The sequence below is a fragment of the Solanum tuberosum genome, unplaced genomic scaffold, assembly GCF_000226075.1.
Source record: "Solanum tuberosum cultivar DM 1-3 516 R44 unplaced genomic scaffold, SolTub_3.0 scf00013, whole genome shotgun sequence".
Taxonomy (NCBI): domain Eukaryota; kingdom Viridiplantae; phylum Streptophyta; class Magnoliopsida; order Solanales; family Solanaceae; genus Solanum; species Solanum tuberosum.
In genome coordinates this window covers 2083636-2106179 of record NW_006238940.1, presented here as the reverse complement: position 1 = coordinate 2106179, position 22544 = coordinate 2083636, and positions in this window count along the sequence as shown.

Genomic DNA, 22544 nt, shown 5'->3' with positions numbered 1-22544 from the left:
TCTTCACTGTCACCCTGAAACTGATCAAACAAATCATCAATACGAGGAAGAGGATACACATCCTCATAGATACATCCTTCTTCCTCACAAACAACACAAAAGCACTCCACGGAGAAATACTAAGGCGAATAAACCCCTTACTCAACAAATCCCGCAACTGATCATTCAATTCCTTTAACTCGGGTTGATCCATACGATAAGGAGGAATAGAGATGGGTTTGGTGCCCGGCTCCAAGTCAATAACAAAATCAATATCCCTATCTGGAGGAAAACTTGGAACATCAGTAGGAAACACATCTACAAACTCTCAAACCACGGACATTGAATCCATAGAAGGTAGCTCAACACTCGTATCTCGAATGAAAGCCAAGTAGGAAAAACACCCTCTATCAACCAATATCTGAGCTCTAATGAATAAGATAACTTTTCTAGGGTAGGAACCACTAGCACCCGTCCACTCAACTCTTGGGACACCCGGCATCGCTAATGTCACAGTCTTAACATAACAATCAAGACTAGCATGATGTTGGAAAAGCCAGTCCATACCCAAGATAATATCAAAGTCTACCATCCCCAAAATGATCAAGTCTACCCAAGTATCATACCTGGCCAACGAAATAAGACAAGATCGATACACTCGATCCACCACTAAGGATTCACCCACTGGTGTAGAAACATGAATAGACACAGGCATGAAAACAAATATCATATCAAACCCAACAACAAAATAGGTAGACACATATGAGAAATTAGATCCCGAATTAAACAAACAGATGTAGGTCGATGGAAAACTAGGACGATACCTGTGATCACAACATCAGAAGTCTTAGCCTCAGGCCTATCTGGAAAAGCATAACACTGGCCATCCCGGGTGCCTGTAGCCTTAATAGAACCTATACTTCTACCCTGCAGAGCTGAAGTACCTCTACCAGTAGTCCTGTCACCTCTACCTGTCTGAACTCTGCCTCGACCCCTGGCCAACGGTACTGAATCCCTAGCTGGAACAACTGAAAGAGAACACTGAGGTCCTTAATGCGTCTGTAGTGGACATATGACTTGGATATCCACAAGTATAACAAGATCTCGGCATGGATAACTGTTACTGCAAACTCGATGAGGTACCATAGCTACCTCGACTAGAACCATAAGATCATCGGGATTACTGCCCACTCTCAGCCGCTATCATAAAAACATGAATTGGTTCATAACGTTGGAAGGAACCCCTACGCCTATGTGAACCTTAACCTCCAGATGAGGCACGAGAAAACTAACCAAAATAAGAGGCCCTCTTGGGGTCCCCAAACTCCTCTAAGACTATCAACTCTGCCTCATTGGCGATGCTCACAATGGACTGAAAGGAAGGCCCCTCTCTAGCTAAACACATAATACTTGACGGAGAAAGGCAACCCTTTCACAAATCGGCGAACTCTCTCTGCCTCATCCTGAGCAATAGTCATAGCATGCCTAGAGAGCTCACAGAAATGGGCTTCATACTCAGTCACAGACAGACCACCCTGAGTCAAGCTCTCAAATATTAGACGACTTTTCTCTCTCACGCTCCAAGGAATGAAGAGGTTTTGGAAAGCACTAGAAAATACCTTCCACTCTGCTAAAGGAGATCCAACTGGTTCAGACCTGACAAAAGTCTTCCACCACTCTCTGGCGCAACCACGAAGCTGAAGTGTAACAAATCGGACACCACGATCATCCACCATACCCATTGCCTCAAGCATCTCATGGCACAAAGTCAAAAACTCATGAGCATCCTCACTCTTACCACCTTGAAACTGGGTGGGTTTCAGCTTCTGACACCTCTCATAGCATTGTTGATCAATCGCTATTAAGATAACCTCAGGAGCAACCTGTGCACCAACAGTTGGTGTAGGAACTACTAGTGGCTGGCCTACCTAGACATTATCACCTGGAGTTTGATCTCCAACTCTCGTCTAAGCACCTGGGGTGTGCACGACGTACCACTTGGAGAAAGGTTTTCTATCACATCATGCATCCTCAACAAAGTCTCCTAAAATATAAAAGCTCCAAAATCGGGAGGAACCTGGTCCTCAAAAACTTTAACGTGTGGCTCAGGAGAAGCCTTTATAGACCTTCCTCTTGCCGATGTTGCTCCACTGGCATGACCTTTACATGGTGCTACTCCACGAGCATGACTTCTAGCTCGGGCCTACCTTTACCCCTAGCTAGGGCCTCAACAACATGCTTGGGTATTGTCTCCCCTCTATAACTGGAACTATAAGCTCTATTCCTCGGCATCTTCCAAAACAACATGCGGCAACTCAGCACTAGCGAAGGTAACCACATGATAATAAAGGACGAATAAAAGGAATTTTCCTTACAATCTTTGTAACTTCTTGAAAATAAGTACATATGTCTCCATACCGATCCTCAAAACTCTATTTAGATTTGGATTGTATACATGTGAGACCTATGAACTTGGGGATCTGATACCATTTGTCACGACCCACAAATGGATGTGATGGCACTTTTCTATTTCCACCAAGACAAGTCAGCCTCAACCCAATCGAAAAGAAAGAAATGCGGAAAACAGTAAAATTAAGAACAAAATAAAGTGGAAAATGTATTCTTCTATTAAAACCCCAAAATCTGGTTGTCACGTGTACGAGCCACTAAATACATAAGTACATAATTAAGGAATAAATACAAGTTGCGGTCTTTGTCTCTCAAGTAGAACAAAGCTTAAAGAAAAGGAAAAAAGGGCCCTCTAAGATGACAAACAGCTACCTCTCAAATCCTTCAACAAGCCTTGACTGACAAGGAAGAAGAAGAAGATCACACGGGTCCAAGCTAAGAACCTACGTAAGTGTAGAAGCAATGGGTGAGTACCAACAACACGGTACCCATCAAGCAGCCTACTAAACAAAGCAACTAGCTTGAAAACCACTACCCCAACTCTCCAACCGAACCTCCTCAAACTACAACCTGCATAAAAATTAGCCCAATCGAGCAATTCTACAATACACGGCTCACATGCCCAATATTCACAGTTCAAGTCATCGCAATTCAACAATTAAACGAATCAAGTAAGTCAATTACAATGACAAGTAGTTCATTCACACACCACAAGTACATCAATCTCAAGTATCAAGCAAATCATGCATGGGCATAAAATACATAAGTCATAATAATCAATCTCTTGACGCATGATATCACTATTTGGAACAATTTCCCATCGGTTTTATATCACATCACTAGCCGAAACTATTTTCCATCAGCTTTATGTCAGATCACTATTCGGAACCATTTCCCATCGGCTTTATAATACATCACTAGCCGGAACCATTTCCCGTCGGCTTTATATCACATCACTAGCCGGAAATGACCTCGACCTCACAACACTCATTACATGTCTCATCACGGTGTTCATTGATCAAATCACACAAGCAATATCACAACACATATAAGAGACAATAATTTGCACAATTCAAGTCCACATTCATGCTTTTAATCATTTCATCAATCAATCAATAAGGGTTACATTAATCCAATTCAAATCATCATGCTCAACACATAGCACTTTTCATTTCAACCCATTTTTATTCATTTAGATGTATCAAGTCGACAATTTAAACCTTTCACCTCATCCCCATTACTCCCAACACACAATCAACGAAGGAAACATACAAATTCAACTAGAATACAAGGTTTAGAAACTCAATTGCCTTAGATCAATCAACAATTACTCCAAGAGTTGAGTCTTCCCCTTTCGAACCACTTCCAAAGCCACACAAGTTAAAATAATCAAGTATCCACAATCATCTACCATAAATCACAATACCCACACTAATTCTCTTGAAAAGTGGGTCAATCAACACTAACCCTAATTTTGAAAAAGAAGGTTTGAATCTAGAAAATAATACTTGAAAATATTACTCAAGGCTCTAGGAACTCGTTAGAGAAAACTGTTTCAACAAAGGGGCTAATATAACTTCAAAATCACCATTTTAGTTAAGAACTTGAGTTCATGAAAAACCTCCACAATCACCAATCAAAATCTCATATTTTGATGTTAAAACTCATAATTAATTAATGAAAAATGAAGGTTTAGGATCAGGAACACTTACCTAGATGATCTAGCACATAAAATCCTTTCAAAAACACCACCAAGGGTCCCCAAAGCTCAAATATGGTGAAATGGGGCTTAAACTCCAAAAATGGCAGCAAACCCCCCTCAAATATCGCTTAAGCACTAGAGGTTTGCTTAAGCGAACCCTGCTAAAAATGCGGGTTTCACTTTTGCAAACCAGGCTTCGCTTAAGCGACCCCTGGTTCGCTTAAGTGAATCCTTCCAAAAAGTCCAACCTTCGCTTAAACAATTACACCTTTTCTTATGTGAAGCTCGCTTAAGCGAAAGGCCTATAGCAAAAGATTAGGTTACAAAACTCAGGCACCAACAAAACTTAGCAAACTCTCAAACATCAAAAGGACCCTCGAGATTCGTTAGAAACCCCGTGCACACAAATCACATATGCAAATAAATTATACTCGATGTTTCGGACTCAATGGAACTATCAAAACATGAATCTGATGTATCCTTGACCCGACATCCGTGAAAATCATAAGAAACTAACTCAACATCTAAAAAGGCTAAAACAAGCTCGGGACCTCTCAAAACTCAACCAAGATCTCACCTAGGCCTAAATCATTCCCCAAATTCAATGAAACTCTCGGAATTTCGATCCGAGCATCCGAACCCCAAATGTTGACCAAAGTCAACCCAAAGGCTAAAATTCCACAATTTCACAACTTAGGATCTCAAATCCTCAAAAAGACCCAGAATCTGAAACTAACAACTCTCACGGATCAAATTTCACATTTTTGGGACTAATGGAATCGACAGAATTCCATTCCGACACTCGAAACTCCAAAAGACCCCAAAAACCACTTTCTTAACAATTTAGCCTTTAAAATTAACAAACTTACAAAATTCTTAACTTTTAACTCAAAGTCCAAAACCAACCTTTCAAACTCAATCAAAAAATGACTCGAGGTCGATAATGGGAGGGGAAAAATAGAAATTTCATGAAACTTTCCAAAAACGACCGATCGGGTTAATACAACACGTCCAAATCGATAGTAAAGCTTGTGGAGCAGGATGTTTGTCCTTTGAGTCTATTCATCCACTTGACTTTGTCTAGTGCGATTCCTTAATTTTACCGTGATCCCATACTTTGGGGATTAAAATATCATTGTCAGAGCTTTTTTATTACACATGGCCAAGATTTTGTAGCTTGCAACTACTTCTTCCATGGTTGGAATCATCTCCACATCTTCGAAACAAAACACTATACGCTTGCTATCCCAAAAATTTACTATTATCCCGATCAAATATGGTCAAGCTTCCATTTCCGTTAGGGATGGTAGATGGCCTATATGTTTTTTGGACTTCTGATTTGTCGTATATACTCATGTATTTCCATAGTACTTTGAGGTAGGTGTGGGGTTGAGTTACCATTTGGATTCTCAAATGGTCATGAACTTGAGTAATCCTACAAAAGAGAAAAAGGGTTAAGTACCTCCCCTCGAGCAATAATGCACTATTTAAAATGGCATACACTTTCTTCAATTTAACACATAAATTATGATTGTCTTTTTATTGCTAATGATCCAAATAGACACAAGGTGACTTCTAATGAGATCAATACACCTTGGGTATGAGTTATCTTAGGCTAATGCTCTTAAAAAAGGATTTGGTTTAGCTCTACATTAATTTACTAACACTGAGCATTTGAAAGATCGGGGTCAAGGGGTCAACTTGGGTTGAAACTATGACAACCATTTGATGCATAACAAACCAATAAATTGTCACTCATTCTGAAAAATGTTATGTATAAGAAAGACTGACTACGGGATCACTAAATCATTCTTAAAATACTCAAAATCGATGTTGGTTGACGGAAATATTCCATGAATGCAATGATAGTTTAATGTTCAAAATTAAACACATTATGCCCAAGTAAAGTGAACAAATGTATTACAATCCTGAATAGTTAGTCAAACAAGTGAGAAAATCTTTTGGTTAGAACCTAATCCAGAATCCCCAGCAGAGTCATCATTTCTGTTATGTCATGATTTTTATATATTTAAAAAATCACTTTAGAAATATTCCAAGTATAAACCAATTTAAGAAAAATACTTAGAAAAGAGTCGATGCTTAATTTTTAAAAAAAATAATAGAAAACTTAATTTAAAAAGACTCTAACAAATTAAGTCTTTAAAAATTTAGAGAAAATGGGTAAAAAGTTATTATTTCTACTTTAAGAAGGTATTAGCCCTTAAAGTATTCACTAACACACGGTTATCCGACTATTTGAACTAAACCATTTGACTAAGTTTGAGAAAAAAATTAAGTAAATAACATTTTTTTTTTTAGTTTTTTAAGAAAAAGGGAAACTTGACTTAAACATTTGAAATAAATTGAAAGTGATTAATACTTTAACAAAAATAGATTAAGTAAGAATTTATTTGAATCATTTGAAGGTAATAACTTAAACCGACTTAGTCGATTAAAGAAAGAAACTACCTTAAATTAATTAATAAAGTTTTGACTAAAGATATTTGATTAAGTAAATAAAGAACACAACAAATTGATAAAATAAAATTCATTAAAATAAAACAACACAAAGAAAATAGTTCATCTTTTGGGGAATTCGACTAAGTTAATTAAAAATTCTAAAGTTAGAGTTAAGCAAAACAAACAATAAAGAATTACAATTATAAATTTTAGGAATCACATAGTTTCAATATGAAATTAAAATCTATCCCTATTTAGTTTGTAATTACATTAATCCCTGAAAAAGTAAAACAAACCGGATACATAATATGTTGCTTGGATACATTAAAAACTAGCTCAGATACATTATAAAATAAACCGGATACATAATATGTTGCTCGGATACATTAAAAACTAGCTTGGATACATTATAAAATAATTTAGAATTAGGAGAGAAATAAGGGATTTTAGAGGTTTTTAGAAATAAAAGGGAATATTAGAAATAAGGGAAACATAAGACATGTATTTCAGTAATTTTTTTAATTACAATTACATAATTTAAGAGTAAAAGGGAAATTGAATTTGGGCCCTTTTGGCCCAAATTTATTGATCTCGAGAAACTGAGCTATTGTTGATGCGTTTTTGGCCCATTTCTTCCCTTGTATATTAGTTGTATAACAACTATATATCAGTTGTATATTTATGTATATCAGCTCCTTAAATCTGAATTTTTGTCTTCAAGACCTGTAAATTTGCTTCTATTTTATTCTAACCATGATGGGGCTGACTCAAAAAATGTATGAACTCAACAATATGCAGGGATGGAGTCCATAGTGGACTCGGGTTGATGTCACATGTGAGAGAAACAATAAAAATTAGTGGATGAGTTTGAGAAAGGTGCATCATATTCAAGGCAAGTAATGGACATCCATTAACATTAGTATATCAACATTTAGATAATAGATAATGAATAATAAAAGGGCATAAAATGGCCTAATGCATATTTGACAAGTAGCATGCTTCATGTAGTAAACGAAATTAGATATTTCTATACTTCTAAGTCTAAGAAGCAAACTTTATCACATTTAAAACCTTCCATAAAAAATATGCTCTATCAAATTAATCAAATTATTTCATCCGGAGACAACCAACTTATTACCTTGTAGGGAATTCATAAAACTAAATAGAAGTAACACAGAGACTGTTACGTCTCGAGCTTACACCTTGAACATGACCGACATTGAGAAATCATCGCTGGTCTACAAGTAAATCCTTGTCCTGGCTGACTACTTAGCAGAAGACTAACTCAAACATACATAAACTTAAAACGGAAGAACATTTAAAGAAATTAACTGAATCTTAAAGCTATCTAAAAATACTGAGTATAAATGATCAAGTTTTATCAAAACATCTTAAACGAAAACTGAAAGACTTACAAACTCTGTCCATCTATGAAGCTTCTACTGTCTAAAGATAGGTGTCAGGATAAGACCCACAACAACCTTAACCAATACTCCTAAGGCAATAAAAGACTGGAGTCCTCCGAAAAACAAGGAGTCTTCACAAAAACAGACGAGTGGATGATGTGATCTCAAGGAAGCGCCTATTGATGATCTTGAATACCTGGATGGATGATGCAACGTTAAATGACGTTAGTAAATGGAATGTACGGTATGTAATAAAGCTGAATGAAACAAACAACTAAACTGAAGGACTAAAAGTAACTCAACTGAAGTAAAACATGAATATTAAGTAAAATCATTTAAGCTTCACAATATAATATGCAATGATAGAGATATATATATACACACACACACTTTTACTTTCTTGGAAAGTTTCTCTAATCGACAACCAACTATATGAGCCTCATGATTTAATAACGTCTCACCCATGTTGCCAGAATCGTACTGTACTTTTTCGGAGTATAGGACGTAACTCTACTTATGGATCCACTAAAATCCTTCTTGAGGTAGGTGAAGAGTCATCCAAATTTAGGTACGGTCCTATCCACGTTGATAGCGTTTATCATGGGGCTTGAGTTATCTGAACTCTTACCCAAATCGCTGCTCAACACTACTCCCAAAATATAAATATAAATATAAATACTCACTAGGTTTGAGTATTAACTCAAACCTGTTTAAGGGTTAACTAAAAATGCTTCTGAAAGCTACTTATAATCTTCTTAAAAATAGTAATTCTTTTCTCAATGTAAAATAATATGTTTGTAACCATTAATGAATCCCTTACACTCTTTTCAAAAGATATTTTAAAATGTTTGGACTTGCTATAGTTTTGAAAATCAATGAACGATGATTCAAACTCAGAATGCACAAAGTACTATAATCTCAATAACAATGAATTCGAAACTCAAAATAAGGAATGAAAGTACAACTTAGAATCATAGAACTTAGGGTGCAACCCCAGAATTTACTCTTAGTAACTGAATTTAGATGTAAGGCGTGGGGACAAACATAGTCCAATGCTATGAATAGACTTACATACTTGGAAGAACAATGTTCTTGGAGAAACTTAAATAAAGATCTTTGGAAGATGATCTGGAGAAGTCTTGGATTAAAAAATCTTGGGTATCTTGAAGAGAATTTTGAACTTAGCCTTTAGATCTTGCGAAATTGGAGAAATCCCTTTCTTTGAGTTCTTGATCTTTAGAAGAAGGAAAATTGAAGATTTTGAGAGGTTCTATACATATAATGATGTTATTAGGTTGTAATATGGACTTAGGAAAGTTAATTGACGGTAAAAGGTCAAGAATACCCTTCTAGAAATGTAAGAAGATCATGAAAATCAAGGAAAATGATCTTTCAATGAATCCCATTGGCCAAACCGGTGATCTGGAGGTCCCCTCACCAAAATATTCCTCGGATTGCCAAAATAATCAGAGATTGAAGGTTTTTAGGACATTTCGATGAGGTTATTCGGCGATTCACCAAACCATTTGGCGAGTCACCGAATGAGTAGGTGTCCCCGCTGAATTTGTGTATCCCGTACATGTTCCAGTAATACGACCAAAACTTTTTACTTCGAACTCGTATTCATGCAAACTTGGTGGAGTTGAAAAGAAGGCTCATAGAACTTTAATTTGATAGTTCATGGGCCACCTAACACTTTATATGTCGAGAAATATGGTCGTGAATGTCGACCTTAATATCAATTCATGCGAGAACTTGGCCGATAGGAATGCTTTGAAGTTGCCTTGGTGTTTGAGGTCCCTTATGACCCTAGATCACTTTCAATACCCTTGATACACTTGTTGAAGAACCTTAAAACACATGACCAAGTAGGACATCACTCTGTTCAAGCTAATATATACTTAGGACAACTATTCACATTTTTAAGAGTAGAGTCGTGAGATGTTACATAGATAATCACTCGATTTAGAGGAAATAAACATGCGAAATATCAATCTTCATACAAGATTTAGCTTGTCAATGGCAATTCAAGAGCAGTTTTAAATGGATACTATCAATATTGATGTCATACAAAATGATTGTGATTAAGATATATCTTAGTGTGGTGACAACAAGTAAACGGTGGCAACTAAACAAAAACTAGATATACTAATGAACAACATACTCATCTGAGCAACAAAAACAAACCAAGATTCAGTGTACTAATAATCATATTCATGGTAAACTCAGGCACACGGTTTAAAAGAAAGCATGAAGATTTGAGGCATAGGAGCATCGTAGAGAGCTCAACTAATAACGTTTGCATGTTATGAGAGAAGATAAAGAACTTTTCGCACATATATCATAAGTTTCCAATACTCAAATAACTTTCCGATCTAAAATGTATTTTCGAGAATCCTAACAATATTAATACTTCTAACATTTATGCATCAAAGCAAATTCAATCTTTAGGAGAAGCAGTTATAAAGCATTTGAATAGAGGAAACCACATTTATAAACATAGGGGCCAACAGATTGCAATTTTAGCCGTTTTGAGTGACCTATTGCATTAGAAATTTAGCCAATTGAATTTAGAATGTAGCCAAATTGAATCAATTAGCTAAATTTGATCAAAATTGAAATAAGATGAATAAATATTTGATCTTCTTAATTTAAACAAGACAAAATAATTATCAAAACATAAGTTTATTACTTAAAATAGAGAATTAATTACACATGAATATAAAGTTAGCTAATTTAAAGACAATAAATATGTATTTAAGCTGAAAACTATTTTTGAGGCTATTTCCTAAATATTTATATAAAAGATGAAAATTATATATATAAATCTATATATAAACATATATAGTTGTATAATTATTTCTAAAAAACTAACCAAATTATTTGGAAAAAGATTTAATATATTTTTAGATTTTTCAAAGAAATTATTTCAATTTTTTTGAAATTGATGAAGCTTGATAATTAATGCAAATTGCATAGAGTAAAAAATGGGTGTTAACAACTGCCCTTCTTTAGATAGGGCCGATGAAAGAATTTTGAGCAAAGAAAATTGACGAATTTAATTTTGATTGAACTCATTTTCATCTCTTTTAAAGAAAGGCTCGATATGAATTTAAAGACCTGTGGCAACCCTGGTGTTGGGTTGCCTACATATCTCAAGTTACATGAGAATTCAGGCCACCTGTAGTTTAAAAAGACATTTGATTTGGCACACGATATAAGAAGAATTCACAAGCTTTTCCAATTTCGAATTATAGAGAGGCTAGTAGGCTCAGGAATAAGATTAAGATGGATTGTTGGAATACAACTAAAATTTCAACATACATTCCGCCTATATATCTCTTGAAATCAGGAATCATGATGTTTATAGTTTAACTCAATCAGTGGGAAAGACAATCTTGTATGCTAAGATAACATTTGATCTAGAAAGAGTAACAAATAAATTGAGTATGAAAAAGAGGTTTCCTAACATCTTAATTATGAATGTGGATCCTTTCACACCCATAATTGTGAACTTACATGGATGTAGTTTCCACAACTGTTGGCGCATTGTCACTCGAATTTAAAGATTTGGTTATAACGAGAGTCTGAAAAATTTCAAGAAGTGAAACTGAAATTGTCGAACTCCACAAAAAAAAAACACCTACGTGACTTTGGATAGGGGTGTGATTTGATTATGGTGGAAATCTCTCCTCAGCTCACGTCAAAGAGTCTAATATTTCTCCATGGACTATGTCTCAATTTGCTGCTAAGAAAAAGTTCTATGTTGTGTTGCATTCTTTTTTATGACATCTGCACATGTGGTTTAATTGAGAATGCATCCGCTCAGATGTTCTCGACAAATACTGAGATAAAACTCGTTAGTATAAATTGTAAATTAGATAGGGAAGCAATATATTTACTATGTTTGCATGTCAGCCTCATTTGGTATTGATGTAGAACAAATAAGACACTTTCGAAGTTGATGTGATTTATAAAATATTTCTCAAACGTCAAGCTCCTTCATTTTTGACGTAATATACGATGAGTTGATATGATTCAATATGTTGATGACCCTCTCGACAATCATATCACCTCTTTTGGGAAATGATATGGATGAACCTCTTGGTAATGATATTACCACCCTCGATAATATAATATAGATGACCATGTCGACAATGATATTAACACCTCCAATAATATAATATGGAAGGTCCTTTCGGCAATGATATCACCATCTCTAGAGATATAATGCAAATGGCCTTTCAGCGATGCACATTATCACATCTGATATTGATGTGACTTACTGATATCCTTTGATGCCAACCTCCTTTACCTTTGACATGACAACGAATATTTTGGTAAATTTCACTTCAAATTCTCTCTGATATTCATTGTGTATTGTGTATGCCCTTAAAAAGCCTTTGACACTAGGGAATTGAAAATATGATGTCATTGCAGATATTCACATATCTCAAAAGTTTCATCATGTCGATACTTTCACCTATTTCTTTGAACACTTGTATGTCCATTATGGATCTTGTTTTGCAGAGGGATTTGAGCGAGACATTGTTACTCAAATAATAAGTTGCTTCCATTTTTCTCAGGAACTTCATTTACTTTTCGGATATCCACCAAAAAATTTCAGTCTTGGTGTAATACCCCGACTTTTCAAAACGTCTAAATTAACTCGTACCTTCGTGGAAAGACAAAGAGGGTGAGTAATAAATTAAGAATGATGTGGTATGTCATATTTTAAGTGTTCAAGGGTTATATCTCAAGTTTTGAAGTTAGGTAAGTCGCAAAATAAAAGTTGGCGAAAGTTATCGTAAGTTCTTTTTCAAAGATTTCTCTGAAATTTGGGTCAAATGTCTCGGAGGTTTCTCCCAATCTATAAAGATTTATGGGGCCCACGATCTATCGAATCAAAGGTCTACGAGTCTAGTTTTCAACGCATCAAACTGTTTGTTCATAAGACTTCAACATAGAGAGAGAATTTCATTTTTGTGAGACTGCGCAAGCAGGCACGTGAGGTGTGTCCCCTAGGTCGGTGGAACCGTATAAGATAGCATCTTCTTCATTTTTTCTTCATTCCATCTCGTAAGAAATCCACAAAAATCAGAGAATTACTCCTCAAATCATCCTTGTGTATTCATGATCTCTTCTTTACTCCTTATCAAAAATTGCCCTACGTTGCGAGTTTGTCAGTTTGGTAGAGTTTTCATGGTGAATTGAGCGGTGTAGCTCCGTGGAGGTTGTGTCAGCAAGTTTTTTTTTCAGTGTTTTGATTTATCAAGTGTTCTAGGCGTGTAAACAAAGGTAGGAACCATCTTTTTATTAGTTTATGGATACCTTAGGTCTTGGATAGTAATTTACGATAGGAATCTGTATCGATTGTCGAATTGTTGTAGTAATTCTTGTCCTTAATTACTGATTGATTTTACCTTTTTTTTAGTGTTGTAGTGGTGCGCACAGAGGTATTTTCAGAATAAATTATAAAGGAAAAGGTATGTTAAGGCTATTCCCTTCGTTCGGCATGTTTCCTTAGAGCTTGGGAGTGATATAATAGGGTAGTTAATGTTGGTGATCTTGTAGATGTAATTGTGAGTGGTTATAAACCCTCATTATAGGGACTCATAATATTTTAATAATGACCCTAAGTTAGGAACGACTTGGAAACAAAAAATATATATATATTATTTATAGAAAAATTGCTCGCATTTCGCCTATTCAATTGTTTGTTGTCGCCCTTGGGGCTATTGTGGTTAGTTGTTGAGCTATGAACTGCCTATGGGGGCTATGATGTTGTGTAATAGGACTATGTTATTGCCTAAGAGGGATATGTGTTGCCCACGGGGTTATATTGATGCCAAAGAGTGTTATGTGTTGCCTACGGGATATTTTGACGCCAAAAGGGTTATGTGTTGCCTACATGGCTATGTTGATGCAAAAGAGGGCTATGTCCAGCCCACAGATCTATGATGTTGCCTAAGAGGGATATGCGCTGCCTACGGGGTTATATCGTTGCCAAAAAGGGCTATGTGACTTCTTACAATGACAAGGGGTTACCGATAGGGGTATGTAGATTGATTTGCCACCTTCTGGGCTTATGGGGGCCTACGTAGGTGGTATGTTGTTTGTACCTACCGAGCTTATGGGGGCTTGGTTAGGTTGTTGTTTGATCATTTTTGTAGTTTTAGATTCAGTAGTGGGTTAGCATGCTTATTTGAATTTTAATTTCCTTACTTGATTGCTTTTGGTATTGTAATGACCCTCCTGGTCATTTCTGTGTCTTGCCTTCTGTGTATCATTTAGAGGTTCCTGTAGCGACCCCAAGTCATTTATGAGTTGCTGGGACTGACAGTTCGGTCACCTGGTTATTCGTTTGGTTATGGTGTGAGTTTTAGTGTTTTGGAGCTTATGAACCTTGAACAATCATTTTCGATCAAAAGTTCAAAAAGATGACATCAGAATCCATTTTTGACGATTCCATCAGCTCCAAAAGGGTCATTTTAGGCTAGTAGCACGGTCGGCATGACTCCAGACATTTTCAGTGTGAGTCGGTGCGATTAGGCGTTTTAACTTTAAGTTTAAGCCTAAGTTTGACTTTGGTCAACATTCTGAGTAAACGCACTCGGATGAGAATTTCGTCAGCGCGGTTAGATCCGGAATGTCAAGTTTGGTCTAGATTGACCTTTCTTTTGTGTCTCGAGATTTTCGATATTTTTCGAAGCTCTTTTGTGGTTTTTGACTTAAAATGACATTTGGGTGTGGGACCCACTTTTTCTCAAGATGACCTCGTATGGAAATTTTGACTGTGCCATTGAGTCCGAAATATCAAATTTGGTATGGTTGCATATCTCGTTTGCGTGCACGGGGTTCCGAACGAGTTCGAAGCACCCCGTCGGAGTTTTTAATTTGGGAAAAATTGCAGAAAATCTGCTATTTAATGCAGACATCATATCAACAAACATTCCCAAACTTCAAACCCTCATAACTCTCTCATCTTTCATCCGAATTAGGCGATTCAAAGTGCGGGAGCTTCGTATTTTTGGTGGTTTCGCTGTAGAGTGTTTGGAAGTTATCGGGTGCGCATAGTTCGAGGTTAATTTCGCAATAACCTGACTGCAGTACCCTTTTTCGAGCTGCTGTTTTTGACATCCTTGTTTTGGTCATATCTCACTCATTTTAGCTTGGTTTTGGGTGATTCGAAGCCCCACGTGTTGGAAACTGTCTTGGCTTCGTTGTAGAATGTTCAAAGAGTGCTGGACACTTTTTGATTCTCGTTAATTTTGAGTTTAGACTGCTGCAATGTTTTCTTTAAGTTGATTAAAGTGTGGTTTTCTTGCTTGTTGGGTGCTGATGCGTTTTGATCCCCGAATTGTGTTCCATTTTGGAACACAAGTGTGGGGTGCTGTTTAGGTTGTCTTGACGGAGTCAAATTCGGATAGTTCGGTGCGGGTCCCACGATTCTCGTTTTGACTCCAAAATTGACCCGTCTCCGTTTGTTGTGATTTTGGTGTCTAAATGACCGTAGTAACGTTGTGACTCTATTTTTTATAGCGGGGCAACGTTTCGAGGACGTTCGGAAGGGGAAAGCTCCGGAGAAGTGATTTTGGAGCGTGTGTGATCGGCCTACAGGTAGGCTACGGTTTCCCTCTCTTAGATTGAGCTTGAGAGTGTGAATGCATGTTGATTAGTTAGGATTTGGGTTGGTAGTTATTGAATCATGCGTAGGGGTTTAGAAATCACGTTTTCGTCTTATTTTGGGAATTATCGGGTAACTGTGAGCGTGCTTTGTGTTATTAATTGACCCTCCTCGCTATGTGGAATGATTGCATGCCTAATTACTGTTTATTTGAAGCATGTTGGGCCTTAGTTTAGGTTTGACTAGGGATTGCCTTAGAAATATATGATTCGGATCCGATAGGTCTTAGTTTTTCCCTCACGTCGCTCGGCCGGCTTAGATCCCTGTAGACTGGTGTAGCAGACTTGAGTTTGATAGTTTGGGCCTTAGCTAGGCGATACGCTTGCTCCGACTATAGTTATCCTTATTTTCCCCGATGTTACGGCTTCACGAGTTACATCTGCGACACTAGTTCTGCTTCACGATTTGAATTTGGTTTTCAATTTGGTTCCAAGGACTTATATTGATTGGCTATGTGTGGATGGCGTTTTAAACGCGCTCGGATGAGAATTCTGTCAGCGCGGTTAGATCCGAAATATCAATTTTGGTCTAGATTGACCTTTCTTTTGTGTCTCAAGATTTTCGATATTTTTCGGAGCTCTTTTGTGGTTTTTGACTTAAAATGACATTTGGGTGTGGGACCCACTTTTTCTCAAGATGACCTCGTATGGAAATTTTGACTGTGCCATTGAGTCCGAAATATCAAATTTGGTATGGTTGCATATCTCGTTTGCGTGCACGGGGTTTCGAACGAGTTCGGACCACCCCATTGGAGTTTTTAATTTTGGGAAAAATTGCAGAAAATCTGCTATTTAATGCAGACATCATATCAACAAACATTCCCAAACTTCAAACCCTCATAACTCTCTCATCTTTCATCCGAATTAGGCGATTCAAAGTGCGGGAGCTTCGTATTTTTGGTGGTTTCGCTGTAGAGTGTTTGGAAGTTGTCGGGTGCGCATAGTTCGAGGTAAATTTCGCAATAACCTGACTGTAGTACCCTTTTTCGAGCTGCTGTTTTTGACATCCTTGTTTTGGTCATATCTCACTCATTTTAGCTTGGTTTTGGGTGATTCAAAGTCCCACATGTTGGAAACTGTCTTCGCTTCGTTGTAGAATGTTCAAAGAGTGCTGGGAACTTTTTGATTCTCGTTAATTTCGAGTTTAGACTGCTGCAATGTTTTTTTTAAGTTGATTGAAGTGTGGTTTTCTTGCTTGTTGGGTGTTGATGCGTTTTGATCCCCGAATTGTGTTCCATTTTGGAACACAAGTTTGGGGTCCTGTTTAGGGCGTCTTGATGGAGTCAAATTCGGACAGTTCGATGCGGGTCCCACGATTCCCGTTTTGACTCCAAAATTGACCCATCTCCATTTGTTGTGATTTTGGTGTCTAAATGACCGTAGTAACGTTGTGACTCTATTTTTTATAGCGGGGCAACGTTTCGAGGACGTTCGGAAGGGGAAAGCTCCGGAGAAGTGATTTTGGAGCGTGTGTGATCGGCCTACAGGTAGGCTACGGTTTCCCTCTTTTAGATTGAGCTTGAGAGTGTGAATGCATGTTGATCCCCGACGTTGCTCGGCCGGCTTAAATCCCTGTAGACTGGTGTAGCAGACTTAAGTCTGATAGTTTGGGCCTTAGCTAGGAGATATGCTTGCTCCGACTATAGTTATCCTTATTTTCCCCGATGTTACGGCTTCACGAGGTACATCGGCGACACTAGTTCTGCTTCACGATTTGAATTTGGTTTTCGATTTGGTTCCAAAGACTTACATTGATTGGCTATGTGTGGACAACGTTTCACGAACATTTATGAGCGTGGATCGATTATGACTCTTTCAGCAGCTATATTGGCACCTTTATAGAGCATTCAATTAGAGTTCTGGCCTCAATTACCCAGATACTTAAATAGAGCATCCGGTTAGAGTTTGGGCCTCAGATACTTGATACTTATGATTGGTTACTTGGGTACTTCTGGTGAGCATCCGGTTCGAGGTCCGGCCTCCGTACTGTCAGATTCTACTAATTAGGGTTGAGGTTCTGGTTTGATGTTCTCCGTTCTTGAGTTCTTATATGCAATTCTCTTTGGTTATAATTATTATGTGTACTCGTCGGGCTTATGGGTGTCCGTTCGTGTTTTTATTTAACTTGCGCACGAGTGTACCTTCTGGGCTTATGGGGGTCCAGTTAGGTGTAGTTAGCATATAGATTAATTTAGTTAGTTCTTTCTACACTCGTGTGCATTCCATTGTTACTTAGATTTCCGCTCTTGACCTTCAGCTTATGTTATTTCTTCTTTTCATATTGCCTTTACTTTTCAAGTTCAGTCGGCCTATGATGCCTACTGGGTACCTATTGTTTTGGTACTCATGTTACGCTCTGCATCTGTTTCGTCATACAGGTCCGAGTACCAGTGGCCAACGTTGATCCTGGTTGGTGTAGTCTGATCCGGAGACAGGGGTGAGCACACGGCGTTTTGTACTATTTCAATCTCCATCTGTGTATATAGACTTGTCTTTTACCTTTCGAGACAGTCCAGTCTCTGTGGTCCACTTTTGGGATTTGTACTCGTTTTGTTAGTAGCTCTGTACTAGTGACTTCCAAGTTCTGGGAGGGATCTTTATTTGTATATATATTTTGGTTTGCTTCCGCCTGTTTATGTTTTTATCTTAAATTTTGCCTACTCTTGTTTAGCTTCTGCCCTCAAACCCATTACTTGTTGTTTCGGGTTACGGGTTGGCCTACCTACTGGTGGGTATAGTATGTGCCATCATGATTCGGAATCTGGTCGTGACAAGTTGGTATCAGAGCCTCAGGTTCACCGGTCTCACTTGTACAGAGCTAAAATCTAGTAGAGTCTTGCGGATCGGTGCGGAGACGTCCGTAACTTCAGCTTCGGGGTGTTTCGATTGTGGTGCGCTTGACCATTGGTCCAGAGTGTGCCCCCGGCGAGGGCGAGGGGTGATTGTACCAGCTCCCCTTGCACCTAGACCAGTTTCAGTAGTGCCCCCTCTAGCTAGAGGTGTTAGTTAGGACCAGGATTGTCGGGACAGCCGACATAGTGCCAGAGGCGGAGCTCGGGGAGGCAGGTTAGGTGGTAGATCAGATGCATCGGGCAGAGGTGCTCATGGGCATTTCTATGCAGCCCCGACGAGGGCGGCGGCTGAGGCATGTGACGATGTCGTCACAGGTACACTTTTATTATGCCATCAGCCTGCTACAGTATTATTTGATCCCGGGTCCACATTCTCGTATGTATCTATTTATTTTGCTCCCCGATTGGGTATGAGGTTTGAGTCTTTAGCAGAGCCGGTTTATGTTTCGACCCCGGTGGGTGAGTCCTTAGTAGTGGATCAGGTATTGCAATCTTGCTTAGTGACTATCCAGGGTTATGATACTAGAGTTGATCTTATTCTGCTAGATATGGTTGATTTTGATGTGATTCTGGGCATGGACTGGTTATCCCCCTACCATGCGGTCTTGGATTGCTACGCCACGACCGTTACTTTATCCATGCCTGGCATTCCCTCAGTGTTGTGGCATGGTGCTTATAGTCACACACCGATGGGGATCATCTCTTTTATGCGGGTTAGACGGTTGGTTGCTTCTGGGTGTTTAGCTTATTTGACCTATGTGAGAGATGTGAGTAGGGAGGGCCCTACAGTTGACTCAGTTCCTGTGGTTAGAGAGTTTGAAGATGTGTTCCCTACAGACCTACCTGGCCTACCCCCAGATCGTGACATTGATTTTACCATAGATTTGGAGCTTGACACCCGTCCTATTTCTATTCCGCCTTACCGGATGGCTCCTGCAGAGCTCAGGGAACTCAGTGTTCAGTTAGAGGACCTCTTAGGTAAGGGGTTCATCCGTTCGAGTGTGTCACCTTGGTGTGCTCCTGTTTTGTTTGTGAAGAAGAAAGACGGGACTATGAGGATGTGCATTGACTACAGGCAGCTGAACAAGGTGACGGTGAAGAACCGTTACCCCATGCCTCGTATTGATGATTTGTTCGATCAGCTTCAGGGTGCCGCCGTGTTTTCTAAGATTTATTTGAGGTTCGGGTACCATCAGCTGAGGATTAGGGCAGCAGACATCCCTAAGACTGCATTTAGGACCCCGTTATGGCCATTATGAGTTCTTGGTGATGTCATTTGGGTTGACTAATCCCCCTGCTGCCTTTATGGATTTGATGACGCGTGTGTTCAGGCCTTTTCTTGATTCCTTCGTCATAGTCTTCATTGATGACATTTTGATATACTCGCGGAGTAAAGATGATCATGAGCAACATTTGAGGGTTGTGCTCCAGACTTTGAGAGATCAGCGGCTTTATGCCATGTTCTCAAAGTACCAGTTTTGGTTAGACTATGTACCGTTCTTGGGGCATGTTGTATCCAAGGAGGGCATTATGGTAGATCCGGCGAAGATTGAGGGTATTCGTGATTGGGCTAGGCCCATCTCAGTTAATGAGATTCGGAGCTTCGTCGGACTAGCAGGCTACTACAAACGCTTTGTTGAGGGCTTTTCTACTATTGTAGCCCCGTTGACTCGATTGACTCGTGTTGATGTTCCTTTGTTGGTCAAAGGAGTGTGAGGCGAACTTTTTGAGGCTCAAGGAGTTATTGACCACCACTCCTATATTGACTCTTCCAGTTGAGGGCGAGGGCTTCACAATTTATTGTGACGCATCCGGCGTTGGTTTGGGTTGTGTATTGATGCAGCAGGGCAGGGTTATTGCTTATGCATCGAGGCAGCTTAAGATCCATGAGCGCAACTACCCCACTCATGACTTGGAGTTGGCGGCGGTAGTTTTCGTGCTTAAGTTTTGGAGGCACTACTTGTATGGAGTTCGATGTGAGATCTATACCGATCATAAGAGTCTTTAGTACATCATGAGCCAGAGGGACCTTAATTCGAGGCAGCGTCGTTGGATTGAGCTCCTGAAGAACTACAACCTCTCTATTATCTACCATCCGGGCAAGGCGAATGTAGTAGCGGATGCCTTGAGCCGGAAGGCGGGGAGTATGGGTAGTCTAGCCTTCCTTTCTGTTTCAGAGCGACCGTTGGCTTTGGACATCCAGTCCTTAGCTAACCGGATGATCAGACTTGATATTTCAGATTCCAGACGGGTATTAGCCTAGGTGGGAGTTCAGTCATCTTTGCTAGATCAGATCCGTGGTTGTCAGTTTGAGGATGAGTCTTTGGTGGCACTCAGAGATAGGGTATTGGTAGGTGATTCTAGACAAGCTACCTTAGATTCGGATGGGGTTTTAAAAGTCGATAGCCGGTTGTGTGTTCCGAGAACTGGGGGTTTGATTCAGCTGATCTTGAGCGAGGCCCATGAGTCTAGATACTCTATCCATCCGGGCACAGCGAAGATGTATTGTGATTTAAAGCAGCATTACTAGTGGAGTGGCATGAGGAGAGATATTGCCGACTACGTATCCCGTTGTTTGTACTGCTAGCAGGTGAAGGCCAAGCATTTGAGGCCTGGTGGCGAGTTCCAGAGATTGCCCATTCCAGAGTGGAAGTGGGAGCATTTCACTATGGACTTCATTGTGGGGTTGCCTCGGACTTTTAGGGGTGTTGACAATATTTGGGTCATCGTGGATCGATTGACCAAGTCAGCACACTTCCTTCCTGTTCATACTACTTTCAGTGTTGAGAGGTTGGTTCGTATCTACATTAGGGAGATGGTTCGTCTTCATGGCATGTCTATTTCTATCATTTCAGACCGGGGTTCACAGTTCACTTCTAGCTTTTGGAGGGCTTTTCAGGAGGAGTTGGGCACCCATGTCCACCTTAGCACAACTTTTCACCCACAGACGGATGGCCAGTCAGAGCGTACTATTCAGGTCCTTGAGGATATGTTGCGGGCCTATGTTATGGATTTTGGAGGTCAGTGGGACCAGTTCTTGCCTTTGGCGGAGTTTGCGTACAACAACAGCTACCACTCTAGTATTCAGATGGCCCCATTCAAGGCCTTATATGGTAGGCGTTGTCGCTCTCCAGTTGGTTGGTTTGAGTCTACAGAGCCTAGACCGCGTGGTACAGATTTGCTTCAGAAGGCCCTGGATCAGGTGAGGGTGATTCAAGATAGGCTCAGGATGGCTCAGAGTAGACATCAGAGTTACGCGGACCACAGGCGTTGACCGTTGGCGTTTGCAGTTGGCGACCGGGTATTCCTCCGTGTGTCGCCCATGAAGGGCGTGATGAGGTCATTTCAGCCATCCACCCGGTGTTCCATGTCTCGATATTGCGGCGGTATGTTCCTGATGAGTCCCATGTGCTCCAGTATGATGCAGTCGAGTTGGATGATCATTTGACATTTGTAGAGGAGCCAGTTGTCATTCTAGCTAGAGATGTGAGGAGATTGCGCTCGAGAGCCATTCCTGTTGTTAAGGTTCGTTGGAGGCACCGTCCAGTCGAGGAGGTTACCTGGGAGACCGAGCAGGAGATGCGAGAGCAGTTTCACGGCTTGTTTGAGCCTTCAGTTACTTCTTGATCCTTTCTTTCGCGGACGAAAGTCCTTTTTAGTAGTGGATATTGTAATGACCCTTCTGGTCATTTCTGTGTCTTACCTTCTGTGTATCATTTAGAGCGTTACTATAGCGACCCCAAGTCATTTATGACTTGCTGGGACTGACAGTTCGGTCACCTGGTCGTTCGTTTGGTCTTGGTGCGAGTTTTTGTGTTTTGGAGCTTATGAACCTTGAACGATCATTTTTTATCAAAAGTTCAAGAAGATGACATCAGAATCCAATTCTAATGATTCCATCAGCTCCGGAAGGGTCATTTTAGGCTAGTAGCATGGTCGACATGACTCTCGAGGTTTTCAGTGTGAGTCGGTGCGATTAGGCGTTTTAGCCTTTGAAATTTGGCTTAAGTTTGACTTTGGGAAACATTCTGAGTAAACGCGCTCAGATGA